The following is a 14,451-nucleotide window of genomic DNA, read 5'->3' as shown; positions in this document are numbered from 1 at the left end:
ATTAGTTTTCAGAGAAGACATTTGGAGCTCTGGCGCAGACCATGGATAGTTTTAACAGCTTCTTTTCCCTTTCTTCGGAATATTAAGAAGGAGCATATAATTGTCTGTGACTTCTTTCAAGGCAGTTTAAACCATTTTTCAGAATTAAATAAATTAGAAATAAAAATAAGACTAACATAAGTATTATTCAAAGAAGATATTTTAGGCACATAAAAAGTCAGGAATTCCTACGGTTATGATGGTTCATTTCAGTGCAAATTCAGCCCTGTCTTTTGATTATACATATATTCATTCTCTCTCTTTTTCTGTATAAAGACAAGAAAGACTGAATAAAGACTGCCAGGTGTATGCACTAGAGAAGAGCTGGTTTTCTGAGGGCAACCATATATTTTGGTATTCCTCGTCTCTGGAGTGCTTGATATTCCATTCATTTCTCTTTATATTTTGTGGCTTTTTATTTGCTCAGCAATTTGGTGCTAAGCAGACATCTGGAGCTAGCACGGTATTTGCAGTGAGCTGGAGGATCATTGGAGTCATTGAAAATTTTTACTGATATCACTAGATGAAATGTCACCTCTGCCTTTCACATCACCCAAAACCTCTGCCTGCTCCACATGGTATCAGCCATAACGACACCGCTCCTGAGCTCTTGCAGGTTTGCTGAGTTTTGTTGATTTACTTCCCAACATCTTCTGAGCCTGATCCAAAGGAAGCAAAACCTCACAGTCACGGTGATATTCTGCCCCACTTTGCGCTAGAACAAGCATGTGGACAGGAGTGAAGTAAATCAGCCTTACTTCTAGAAAGTCTGAAGATAAATTAATGGTATCTGACTGCACCCACAGATCCACAGATGGAAGCTGTTGGAAGGTATGTTACCAGTGATTGGGGGGTCTCCTCATAAGTCCTGTTTGCAAAGTGCCCGTCCTTTATATGTAATGGCCCCTCTGACTACAACAGCTCTATGAATAACTCCTGCAAGCATGCCTGGCTTTTTATGATGAATTTTCCACAGCACATATTCACGTCTCAGTTTCCTGGATGACCTTCATCTCTGTGGGCCACTGTTCTCAAAGGTGACTGGCGTTTTGAAGTGCCCTTTTCCACGCTCCTGATCTGGCTTCTCTGTGCTCTCCTATCAGTGGGACTTGCAATGGTGCTCTCGATGGCACGGCAGTGAACTCCCTTTACAGTTTCCCAGCAGAACAGAGGTTGCAAATTTTTTTACTTCTGTAAGACTGTAAGTTATGGTAATGCGCGTATCAGACAGTCCATCGTTAGAAGATACTGAGATATGGGCACACAGGATGGACAAACTGGTGAAGCGACCTTGCGTAGGTCATGCACAGACATGACATGAGAGTGCACTGTGTGTGGCAGTTCTGCAGGAGAGGTCTTAGGATGTGCTGTAGCCTACGCAAAGAGCTGATTGTTGAGAGTACTTTTCCTGTAAGTAAAATTTGGCTGAGGTAGGAAGAGACACTTGAAAAATATAGGTCCTCAATTAAAATGGAGTGCTTGCATATGTCCAATTTCAAGACTGCTTGGGATTTTAAACTAACAAGAGTGAATTGAGCTGAATACATGGAAGACATAACTAAATTCAAAATTCAAATTCTTCCATAAAATACCTGACTGAAATGCTCTGCTGCTTGACTGCACCTTGGCAATGCACCCAGAGGGCAAAAAAAAAAGGGATCTCAGTTTGCTCCGCAACTAAATATGCAGAACTATCAACAAAAAAGATGCCAGTGTTCACTGAGCTGGTAATAGAGACTAATTCACTGCAAGGCTGAAAGAAATGTGTCTTGGGTCTTACATAATCCGGACAGCTTAGTTTCAAAGGGATGTATTTTTGCATGTCAGAAAGTCATGCTCTGGCTAATAAGGCATTTAACATAAATGACATGGTTGTGACAAACAAGCAGAATGTGATGCCTCCCCTACCCTCTGGCTCCCTCCAGAGACGTCTTCAAATCCTGTGCTAATTAGATGCATGTACAAACAACTGATGTGTCATGCATTTAACAGGCAAAGGTTTGTTTTCTATGAGCTAATTTCACCAAATAGTCATGCAAATCCTCCCCTCTTATCAAAGAGCAAGGGATGCTAAGAATGGCTGAGTACCACCTGCTATGGATTGCTTGCCTTCAGCCTTCTGGTGTCACTCGCCATCTGACTCTCACTGCCTGAAGAGTTTAGGATGAGGCACCCGTTGTCAGACTCCCTCCATTACTACCAGCCAAAAGTCTTCAAACAAGTGCCTGGGATGTTGCAGACTTTCTTCACCTTTCCTATATGAACACTAATTCAAGCCCCAAACCAGGCGGCTAGCTGTCATCATTGGAGTGTGATGCTACAGATACTTCAGCGGGAGACTTGTGAGAAGCCATGAATGTTTGATCAAACTGTATGCTGCTTATGAAATCCAGCATAAGCCAGCCGGAGGTTGCTAACGCACCCAGCTCCCCACAAGTCCCCTCCTCCTAGTTACCTTCAACCTTTCTGTGCATCCTCATCCTCTGCATATCTAAAGGGGGGCTTCCTACGATTGCTCCAGCTGTCCTCCAGGCTTTCAGGATCATCTCTAGCAAGATCCTCCATTCTCCCTTAATTTTTTTCTCTGCACTCTTGTAGAGGATGCCAATTTTTTCCCTCAAGGATGACCAAATCCAGTTCTCCCAATAAGGTACAGTCTGTTCTTCAGACTCACAACCCCGAAACAGAGGTAGTATCAGAATCAAACAGGGCATGGAAGTCTTTCTTTTTATGTTTCAGTCCCTTAAACCACTTGGCTATGTCTCAAACAGCAAAGTTCTCATAGTGAAGTTTAGCCTGGAAATGTATTTTTAAATGTAGAGGAATAATGGCTGAATGCAGAGAAACACCATTGTGTTGATTATAAAATTTTCCTTTGCTGGACCAATAAATACAAGTAAATGTTTTCTAGGTCATGTTCCAGTATTGGCTCATCTTTCCTCCTGGTGCAAGGTTATAAGATCATGGATGGGGAAGAATAATAATCAGCATTCTTCTGCATTAGAACTCACCTTGCTAAACATGGAAATGTCAGAAGGAGATGCAGAAACTTGATGCATTTCTGTTCATTTTGTAGTTGTAACAGGATGTTGGAAAATTTGTTTTCTTCAAAATTATTTTATCTTTGGCCACCGGGTGAACCATGGCGATGTCCAGACACTTTCATAGCAAACTTTATATGATGGGAAAGATGGTATGGAGATATCAGAAAAAATTCAATTACACAATATTTGGGTTTGTCTGCATAAGAAGTTAAGCATATATTCCCATCAAAGTGTCTAGGTTAGGAGTGTACTCACCCTACAGAGAAACTTTCTAGAAGTTCCTTTGCCTTTCCATTGACTGTGAGGGAACCCAGTCCATCACTCAAATTTAGGTGGGATAAACCACACTCGTTTGTTCTCTGAGAGCCATGATTTGCTCTGAAGCTGGACGTGGGGCAGGGATTGATGCCGACCCTCTTAAGAAAGTGACATTCTGACTGTATTTTATTGTTTAGATCTCTTTTTCCCTGTCTTGCCTATAAAAAGAAGTTACTTCCCAGTAATTTATGCAGTGAGTTCAGTGACTACTCTGTGCTGACTATCAGGCAATGTGTCTCAGACATAGCCTGTATTCAACTCTCTAGATGACATTTTGCTGGGAGTAACAAGGGTGACATCAATTCGCAGATTGCATGCAGTCACTTTTCTCAAGTAACCGGGTCTTCAGATTATACGATCCCCAGGGTAGGAGCCAGCACTTCCTGAACCATTACTTTTATGTCCTTTGGCACTCTGCTGACACATTTGGTGTCAGATTGTCTCTTAGCGCAAGCACATACAACACCTTGTCTTGATCCCAGACTCACCGCTATCTGTAAAGAGCATGAGCTTCATCCCAGAAGCAGCAAAAAATACCAAAGAAAAAAAATTAATAAAAAAAGGTCCTTCTGCCAGTGAAACATAAAATCCTACAACTAAGAAAAAGCAGAGCAAGCTCATAATCAGAAGAGAGCTGTGTTTGTACCAGAAACATGGACTCAGAGGGCAAATGAAGGGCCACATTTTCAGAAGCAGCCTATTAAACTGTTGACACAATTTTCATTCCATGCAAACCCGTCTGCTTTTCAGTTTCAGGAGCTACATTTTATCTAAAAGCAAACTGGGAAAGCTTTCCAGCGGAAACCATGAATTTGTCAGACAGCCATAGTATGGGTACTACAGTGCTCTCTATTATCACCACTGCAGGCAGGAATTTTGTTGTCTTCCAACCCACATGTTCCCACTTTGAAAGAGGAAGCAGAGGGAGTGAGGACCATGACCAGGCAACTCCATCAACCCTGTGAGGGTTATAAAAGTCCCTGATGAGAGAGAGGAAGGTAGAAGTGATCTCTGGAAGCTCCAGGGTACATGTCAAGCTTAAAAGCACCCAAGTATGGGTGCTTTCCTGTGCAGCGCCTGGAACTCCACAAACAGCACGGTCCTGCACAGGCCTGAAGGATGCCTACAGGGTGGTGGTGACAGAAACAGGGCCTTCAGCAGCACTAATGATTGGGTAGATAAGGCAGGTGAAGGAGAGTGTCCTGTAGGAGAAAGAATAGTCAACAGTCCTCTCCTTCCTAGGTTATATTGAGGATTAAATTGATCACTTGATGGGCAATGTGAGGACTAAGACAATAGAACCGACAGAGCAGATAGCCACAGCGATACTGGTCGTTAGGGTGTTGCTTGTTTGAAGTATGGTGGAGAAAAATGCATTTGTCACCAAGTTATGGATGGGAAGGACTACATGTGAAGACTGGAGGAGGGACACTAGTTGGCATTGCCTCTGTTGGATTGTGCAACTTTTGAGATATGACAGCAAACATGGGCCAGGATGGCAGGGCCCCATCAGTCTCATAGAAGGGTTGAAGTCTCTTCCCCAGGCTGGACTCTGTTTCTGTAAACTGGCACAGAGTAAAGCTGCTGTCAATTAAACTCTAAGCAAATCTGCAAAAGGGATTTAAGGTCCTCTTCTTTTGCATCCAGAGGATGGCAACAAAGCTGGTGAAAGGGCTGGAAGGCATGTCCTGTGAGGAGCGGTTAAAGACTCTGGGTTTGTCTAGTTTGGAGAACAGGAGGCTGAGGGGCGACCTCATTGCTCTCTACAGCTTCCTGAGGAGGGGAAGGGGAGAGGGAGGTGCTGACCTCTTCTCCCTGGGATCCAGTGGTAGGATGTGTGGGAATGGTTCAAAGCTGCTCCAGGGGAGGTTTAGACTTGACTTTAGGAAACATTTCTTTACTGAGGGGTTGCTTAAACTCTGGAGGAGACTTCCTAGAGAGGTGGTCGATGCCCCATGCTTGTCAGTGTTTAAGAGGAATTTGGACAATGCCCTTAATAACATGCTTTAGCTTTTGGTCAGCCCTGAAGTGGTCAGGCAGTTGGACTAGATGATCCTTGTAGGTCCCTTCCAACTGAAATAGTCTAGTCCTGTTCTATTCTATTCTATTCTATTCTATTCTATTCTATTCTTCTTGTCCCACTTGTGCAGGGTTTGACACATACACCCTTAGCACCAGTTAGTGGTGCATCAGTGGATTTATATGCATAGGTGCTGCAAGAGTTCATATTAGACCTTTTTTCCAAGGATTCAACACCTATGCATGGAGATGCAGTTGGATTCTTGACTGCACAGCCTTTCTTGTCTTCAAATGCCAGAATGAAGGAGGAGACCAATAAAAACTACCCAAGTTCCTAAGGATTTAGTGGAATAAGAATTAGCACCTGTTTGCAAATCCTGCCTGTATTCAGACCACAACCCTTTCTCCTGACTGATGTTCTCAGGTTCATTGATCTATTTGCTACTGCCATTTGAAGGGCTATATTTAGACTCCCAAGTCATGCTTCACTCCGAAATTCTTTACAACGGAATTCATAATGAGTTTCTTGACTAAGGTCTAAAAAACTCTTTCATTTTTTATGGTCTGCCATATTTCTGTATTACACTATCAGAATATCCAAGGGTAAACTGTCAAGGTCTGAATCCTCTGACAGAGTGAAGTAATAAATTTAGTGGATCCACTGTAATTGCTTCTCCCCAAAATGCCAATGAATATGATGAATATGGTAAAGCTTCTCACTGACCTCTTACCATTTCCCAGAAAGACACATCATATGCAGATACTAATTTGTTAATTGTCATACAGTCAAAGGCATGCAAATGATGTACAAAGTGGATCTACTAAAGACTATTGACATGCAAATGATATGTTCTTTCAAGTCTAAAAGGAACAAGAGAACATTCAGCTCTTTCCAGCTGTAGCACTTCCAGTATTTGAAGAGGACCTACAGGAAAGATGGGGAAGGACTCTTTAACAGAGAGTGTACTGATAGGACAAGAGGTAACGGTTTTAAACTGAAAGAGGATAGATTTAGATTCGATATTAGGAAGAAGCTCTTTACTGTGAGGGTGTGAGGCACTGGAACAGGTTTCCCAGAGAGGTTGTGGATGCCCCATCCCTGGCAGTGTTCAAGGCCAGGTTGGATGGGGCTTTGAGCAACCTGGTCTAGTGGAAGGTGTCCCTTCCCATGGCAGGGGGGTTGGAATTAGACGATCTTTAAGGTCCCTTCCAACCCAAACCATTCTATAATTCTATGATTCTAGTGTAGAATAAGGGTTCACTACCTTTGAAAAAAAAAAAATCAGAAAAAGAATTTGGAAATGGGTTTCTAAAGGTAAATTTAAAAATTTGCTAGCTGTTGGAGTACTTTTCTGCTGGAATGACCTTCCAATTGAAAATGACATTTTTGAAAAACATTTTACAGCCAGATTTCTGTTGAAGTGAAGATGGCAGGTGTCTGGCACCTGCCTGCAAAGTCCCAGCAATTTACTGTCAGGAAGTGACATGGACAAAAGTGTTTGAAGGTTTTTGTACTTTGGTGCCTTTGGCATCTCAACATGTTCAGCCTCCTCCTCAACTCCAGTCCAGAAGTGGAGAGGACTCTAGCTCTCTCCTCTGCTTTCTCTGTGAGTGGTAGCATCTTTTTTCATCCTATTTGCCTGCATGGGAAAAAACTCTTGTGCATTTAACTTATCTAATTTGACAAAGGTGGGATGGGAAGTAAGAAGTGTCAATTTTTGTGCTTTTTGGAAGACACGTGTTTTTGAAATTCCTTACCTTTTTTTTTTTGTGAACAGCTTCTGTCCTCAGCATAATCATAAATGCCACTGTATTCTACTTTCTGTTTGTGTATTTCCACATAGCCAAAGCAAGTTTTTAAGCAGGAACTGATGATCCTGTGTGTTCCAGTTTAAACACCTTCAAGGGAATGACTAAAGGTACGGTCTCAGCACATATATGAAAAAGTGAAGAACCACTGCCCTCTAAAGGCATCTCAGATTAGATACTAAAAATGGAAGCAACTGAAATCACTAGTCACTTGAAAGTCTTACTCTCAATATTTCAACTCAAAGAGAATGTGGAAATGGATGTTCCAGTTGATGTAATGCACTCAGTTTTTCAAAAAGCTTTTGACAAGGTTGAAAGATTAGGAAGGAAACTAAACTGTCACAGCATAAGAAGAAAGGTCATCTCAAGGATTAAAAATTTCTTAAAGACAGGAAAGAGAGTTGGAATAAGTGGTCAGTTTTCACAATGGAGGATCATCTGTGGATCCCCAGAGAAACCTGTGCTCACAGTTGAGCTGCTCAACCTCTTCTCAAATGGCCCAGAAAAAAGAGATTAATGAGATGATAGTATTCACTAAAATAAATTTTGAGGTGATAAAATGACTTATAGTAGTCATATCTCAAACTGCCTGAGAAGAGCACAAAAATTTCTGAAAATCCTAAGTGTTTGGGTGATTGAAACAATAGTTCAATGTCTCTAAATACAAAGGGGAAAATAACTTTACCTAAACCAGCTTGATCTGTCAGTATATAGTGGCAGTTCTTGTCTAGCTGTTGAAACTCAGGAAACAAAATCTGAGCTCCCTGTAAATAGTTTTAGAAATTTGTGGGTTCAGTGCTTGACAGTATTCAGAAGATAAGAGACCATTAAGAATCTGTAGGAAATTGAGAGATAATATGCTGCTGTGTGAAAGAACAGAGCAAACACTTCTTATATATTGTCCTGGTCATTCCTCGGTGTAATAAAAGTAGAAAGGTTCTGAGAAAGACAACAGGAAGAATCAAAGGAACTAGGAATCCCCAAAGAAATGTTGATAGGCATAAAATAAACAAAGGCCAATTACAAGATGCATAATTAAAGCATAATGCTTGTAGTCACAGCATAAAGAATGGAGGTTTGTAAGCATAGTTAGTGTGAAATAATGACAACACAGATTCACAGAGGAGCGTTCCATCAAAGATAATTGCATGTTAGCCCCTAGGTCAGGATATCCTACAGTTCCTGACTGCCTGAGATTGTATCAGGGAAGGATCACTATTTTCAACATTTCTTATACAGAACAGAGTCAATACTTCCCAGCAGGGTATGCAAAATTGAATTTTGCCTCCCTCAGAATGAGGAGGAAGGGACTGGGCTGGATTGGAGCGTTGAAAAGAACCACGGTCTCAGTCCTGCTTCCCCTAGAGGGTTAGTAGGCATGGAGGGGCAGTCACACACAGCCCTCCAGAGTGGTGGGTATGTTGCCATTCGCTGCATTTTGCTGGCCTATGACATGTCCTGCTTGGTATTGAGCCACATCTTGGGCTAAATGGACTTCTGATTTGGCTTCATCTGGCCTTCCTTACACCTACTGCTGGGGGCAATGACATAAGAAATTTATCAGTGTATTTGTGCCTCCTGTCCTCAAGCGATGGGCTTCTGAATTATATCCTCAGCTCTGTCACTGTTGGATCAAGTGACTGAGGTATGCCACTTTTTGTAAGACTCTTCATGTGCTCACCCATAAGATGAGGATATCTTTTCCCACTTTTGACTCTTGGTTCACGAATAATTTCAGTACCAATGAAGCTGAGCTATGTGTGGGAAACTTCCAGGCCTCCTCAGTAAGCTAGCAGAGACTAGATATAACAGTAAAGCTCATACCTCTCTGGGAAACTGCAGGGTATGATGTATGGAGTCCTGGAGCAAAGGACCTGTCGATCTGAGTGCTGGGGATTTCTTATTGCGAAGGCATTTTTACCTTAAGTGACTCTGATCCTGACAATAAGCCATGCTATATGCAGAATTTAAGAGTTACTTTGCACATCAAGGTGTTTACTCAAATTCCTTTAGCAAAAGCAAATGGCAAGTTTCTATGAACATAAGACAAGAACTCTAAAATCAGCATGAAAGGTACAAAACAGCACCACATTCACAAGCAACAGTAGCCTGGAAATGGACTGGTGGAGTCTGGTTTAGCTCAGAACTGGACGGTACTTTTGAAGTGGGTCTCCTGCTTGTCTCCATTTGCTGTGCCCTCGTTTGCAATGTCAGGCAATAGATTCCTCGGATCACCTGAAAAAAACCATTGTCATGCCCCAATATGCACAAGGAAATACAGAAGCAGTGAGACCATTTTGCAGCACAGGCAGCGGGGAGAACATTTATATTTGTGTTCATACACAAGTGCTCTTCCTTGGACAGACTGAACAATATTTGGGATCTTCTTTCCCAATCTGAGAAAAGCTCCAGATCAAAGAACACCACACAAAGTCTTTACAGCCAAGGAGGAAAACCTGGAATTTCAGTCTCTCTGACCAAGGTACACATTTTTTTCCTGATTCGAGGGCCCAGTGATAAATTTAAGGTCTGATATCTCAAGAGCTAGCAGGTGCTGAAACTAATTCAGTACCTCATATAAAAGGCAGACTTCTCGTCTCTAACTACATGTAGTAATTTGCTTTAATCTTGTGATTCAGATATTATATCCAACTTATTCTCAATAATAAAGTCTCTTCTACTTCAATCCCAAGCTGATTTAAATAGTAATTTTTGCCATCTGTCCTTGAATCCTTTACACTGAGTCCTGGACTAATACCAAGGGAAAGAAGAAAGAGCTTCTTGTGTATCGAAAGAACATGAACTAGATCTAAGATTTTCAATGATGAGATATCAGGGTTGAGTTGACCCAGGGAAACTCATTTGACTGAATAACTACGACTTCCATGACAAATAGTTCTCTACTACTTATGAGCAAATATTACACTAAGTAATCCCTTTGAAACAGGCTTTAAAAAGCTTCCATTAGTCATTAAGCCCTTTCAATGCCTCATTAATTCTAGCAGTATAATCTGGTTTTGATTAACAAGGTTGTTAAGTGGCCACTGTCAAACACTGATAAAGAGGAAGAATTTGCTTTACGGATCACAGGCATGTAAATATGTGTCTCATCACAGCTGATCAAGTGTGAGGAATTACCTTCAGCCCTGTAGAAATCACCCCAGCACAGTTAGCACAAAGTAATCTGACTACATGTTCACATCTATAAGGTATACATTAACATGTCTCAGGAGCCTTTGACACTTCACTACCACTCTGAAAATGTTTAGACTGAATCTCAAGATTTGTGGGGAAGGAAACTGAGAAAGTTTAACTGATTGATCTATAATACTACAGACCTGCACTGGAGACACACTTGGAAAAGTTTTAAGAATGCTTGTCAGTGACTTAGTTTCATTCATGAATTCCCAGATTGAGCTAAACCATAATCATAAATTTAAACATACATATATTTTTATTTTGAATATTGAAAAAAATTTTAGTGAGATGAATACAGCTTTTGCTATAGACATAAGGGAGGGTGATACTTTTTTAAAGCATTTAAATATCTGAAGCTGTAACTAGGTGCTGAGCATAAGCACACAGGAAGTTCTGAAAATGATGCAGGATATCAGCATCTTTAAAAGCTCAGAAGTCCAATACGAAGTCTCAGGTTCATGGAAATTAAAACAAAATGAGTGAGAAAAAATGGAGTTGATTCTTTTAGAGGATTTCCACTGCAGAATAGAGTTCTGTGCAGGAAAATCAGACAGCTTGGATTTCTTTTATAGCTGATGTCATGCTTCACTTACTGCAGCTATACTTCATAGGTGACTGATAAATCTCTGTGGATATTTTCCCTTTGAAAATTTTATACTGCTGATGCACTTTCATTTAAATATGGAAGCATATTGGAACTTTATTATCAATCTCGGTGAAATCCTTAATTAAAAAGTCAGATGGCTGCCTGCCTGGTTGCAAAACCAGAGGAGCCAACACTAATTTATGTACACTGTAAAACAGGCATAATTATGCTGCCGGTAGACTTGCAGATGGTTAGCAATGAGAGCACAAAAACAAGGGTCAAAGCATAGCCTCAGCTCACATCTTTCTAACCAAATGTTCACCAGTCTCCTCTTCTATACACATATTTTCTAGTGAAGTTGCTGAGGAGGAAGATGCTTACAGTTTAGACTTGTGAAGCTTTTAAGTGCTTCTGTTCATATAATACATGCTATAACTTTGGAGATTTTTTTTTCCCCAGACACTAAGGCTGTACTGCACTGAAAGTTGTATTTCCAGTAACAGCAGTACAACTCCCAGTGTGGACTTGGTTATTAGGAATTTCCTATGCTAGAAAATCTGTTGTCAAATAGGAGAAAAGTCTCTTATAGGTTGAGATACCTCCATACAGTGCCCTATATGGAAAAATTGCCACTGTGTGCAGATCTGAACTCATCCAAGGGCAACCTGTTGTGCTAACATCTAGACAAGGTAGGGGGCTGGTCCTGTGCTATACCATCTCTTTAAATGAACAGATTTTTGACTCTTGATCCTTGGCCAATTCTGACCAAGTCAGGGCTTTTCTGTGGAGAAGCTGTAGGGGTAGAGTTTCTTTAAATGAATGTGTGGCTCTCATGGAAGCTTTCTGTAAGAGATCCTACTCTGTGGAAAGGTGTGGTTGTTGCTGGTTCTAAGGGCTTGTAAGGCAGAAGAGACTATGTCCAGTCTAACTGACTTTATGTTAAAGGAAATAAGGAACAGAAGTAACATCTCCAATGGTTGGGTTAGTGGAGGACATTACTTCCTTTTCTTCCCTACTCCTTCTAATTTCAGTAAGTTTTAAAAACAGCTCAGCTAATTCATGGTGATTCTGAAACCAATACAGTAAACGGTCTTGAGGCCTGATGTACTGTGTGGCTCTCATAATGCTTTGACTGTGAAAGGTTTGATGCAGTAAAAATTTGTACAAAACCTAGCTCAGACACATCCCAGTTGATTATTAGATAGCTCCAGTGCACAACTACAACCAACAGCAGCACTACTGCTACTAATAATCTATGTGATAATTTCTGCTTTTTAAATTGTAGAACACAAACTGTTGCTCTCAGAGTAAGCTGTGGTTTCTAAATTATGTCACACCTTTTGTCCTTATTAATTTATATGTTGCTTTCACAGTTTTCAGCTTCATTGGGCTTTTACTCTGCCTGGGTGTCTCAGAGGTGGAAGGAGACAATTGTATACTCTCAGTATTGCTTAGGTGGTGCGAATGAGAACAATAAGCTTCAGCATGCTACAGATGACTCCATAACAGAAGAAATACATTTATTCTCAAATAATTTACAATTAAACAATGAATAAGAGGACCTATGTGCTGGTGGGTAGGGGAAAGGGTTGTGCCATGACTCCATTCATTTACTATTCATCTACTTGGTCTTTTGTGCCCAGAGATCTGGTACTCTGGCCTTCCTTTCTGTCTGTCTCACTAACACAAGATGCTGTTGAAAACAAGTTCTTTCTCAATCCATGTCAATGGTTGGTAGGGCTCATGAGAAAGTTCCTCACCCTACAAAGGGAGTACATATAATTAGGTTGGTGGATGGTTGTCAGCTGCTACGAATAGTTTTCAATCACAAAAGCAATTATTACAGCTTTGTGTGAAAAGCTGCTTTTCAACAAGCCCCACGCAGTGCACGGATGTTATGCCTGCATTAGCCTTGCAGGCAAATACTTCTGATCCCTATTACACAACTGTTTCTCTCTATTGCCACCTCTCTTCCACAAGTCCTTCTAAAGCTCACTTCTGACTGTGGCCTTCATGGCAGTCCAGCTGAGATCCTAGCCATCACAGTAATTTCTGCCAGTGTCTTTTATCTTGTGTTGTAGATTTCACCTCCATGCAGAGGATGGTATTGATAATGGTATATTTTAAAGGAAAAAGCCTGGCAGGTAAGTCAAAAGCTTAGCACTAAATGCTACCCTCTGAAAGTATGATTCATAAAGTTTATAAATTCATATAAAATTCATAAAGTTTCATAAAGTTTAATGCTGTGTCCAGTGCTGGGCTCCCCAGTACAAGAGAGATGTGGACATACTGGAGAGTCCAGCAAAGGGCCATGAAGATGATGAAGGGACTGGAGCATCTCTCCTATGAGGAAAGGCTGAAAGAGCTGGGACTCTTTAGCTTAGAGAAGAGAAAGCTCGAGGGGATCGTATCAATACATATAAATACCTGAAGGGAGGGTGCAAAGAGGGCAGACCCAGGCTCTTTTCCATGCTGCCCAGTGACAGCACCAGAGGCAGTGGGCACAAACTGAAACACAGGAGTTCAGTTCCAGCTGAACATCAGGAAACGCTTTTTTACTGGGAGGGTGGCTGAGCACTGGCACAGGTTGCCCAGGGAGGTTGTGGAGTCTCCATCCCTGGAGATATTCCAAAGCCATCTGGACATGGTCCTGGGCAACCAGCTCTAGGTGGCCCTGCGTGAGCAGGGGGGTTGGACCAGATGACCCCCAGAGGTCCCTTCTAACCTCAACCATTCTGTGAGTCTGTGATTCTGTGATTTTGTTTGGTTGAAGTTACAAACACAGTCTAGCTTTGACAGCTAACACCTGGTCTTTAGCAACTGTACAGAAAAAGACTAATGCTCAGGCTACCCTACGGCTTCCCTTCACTATTCATTAACCAGTAAGAAATGCATTTGCTACTCACCAGCTTGCGCTTATGGGAATTATCATTTGAAACATGTAGTGGGAAAGCACATTTTGCATGTCCAATACTGTTACCCATACTGGGTATATTCAGATATCCACACTGAGCATCTAAGACTGTAAGACAAAAGGCGGTTTTGAATCAAGCTTTGCTATTTTTGTGCATGTTGTTCTGCAGTACAGCTGTAATTGTCAAGTGCAGTATAGCTTTACACTGTAATAGTATAACAGATTATCTTCTGCTTTTGGGGTTTTTTTGACCCAGCTGAATCAACTTAGCTCTGGGAGGAACTGGACTCCTTCTGTCTTGTGCACCAACACCAAAACTCTCTTGTTCTGACGGTGCAAATACAAAACTTACATCCCATCACCCAGTTTTAGAGCAAGGGGAAGATTTTGTGGCAAATCCAAGGGCCTTCCTGAACCATTGTACATCCTCTTTCCTTTCAGTACTGCTAGAATTTGTCATTAACCCCATCCACCTCCTGTCTACTGGATGATGAATAGATCCATCCACTGCATACGGCTTAAAT

The sequence above is a fragment of the Aquila chrysaetos genome, chromosome 4, assembly GCF_900496995.4.
Source record: "Aquila chrysaetos chrysaetos chromosome 4, bAquChr1.4, whole genome shotgun sequence".
Classification (NCBI taxonomy): Eukaryota; Metazoa; Chordata; class Aves; order Accipitriformes; family Accipitridae; genus Aquila; species Aquila chrysaetos.
The sequence above is the reverse complement of the archived record's forward strand: the minus strand, read 5'-3'. Positions refer to the sequence as shown.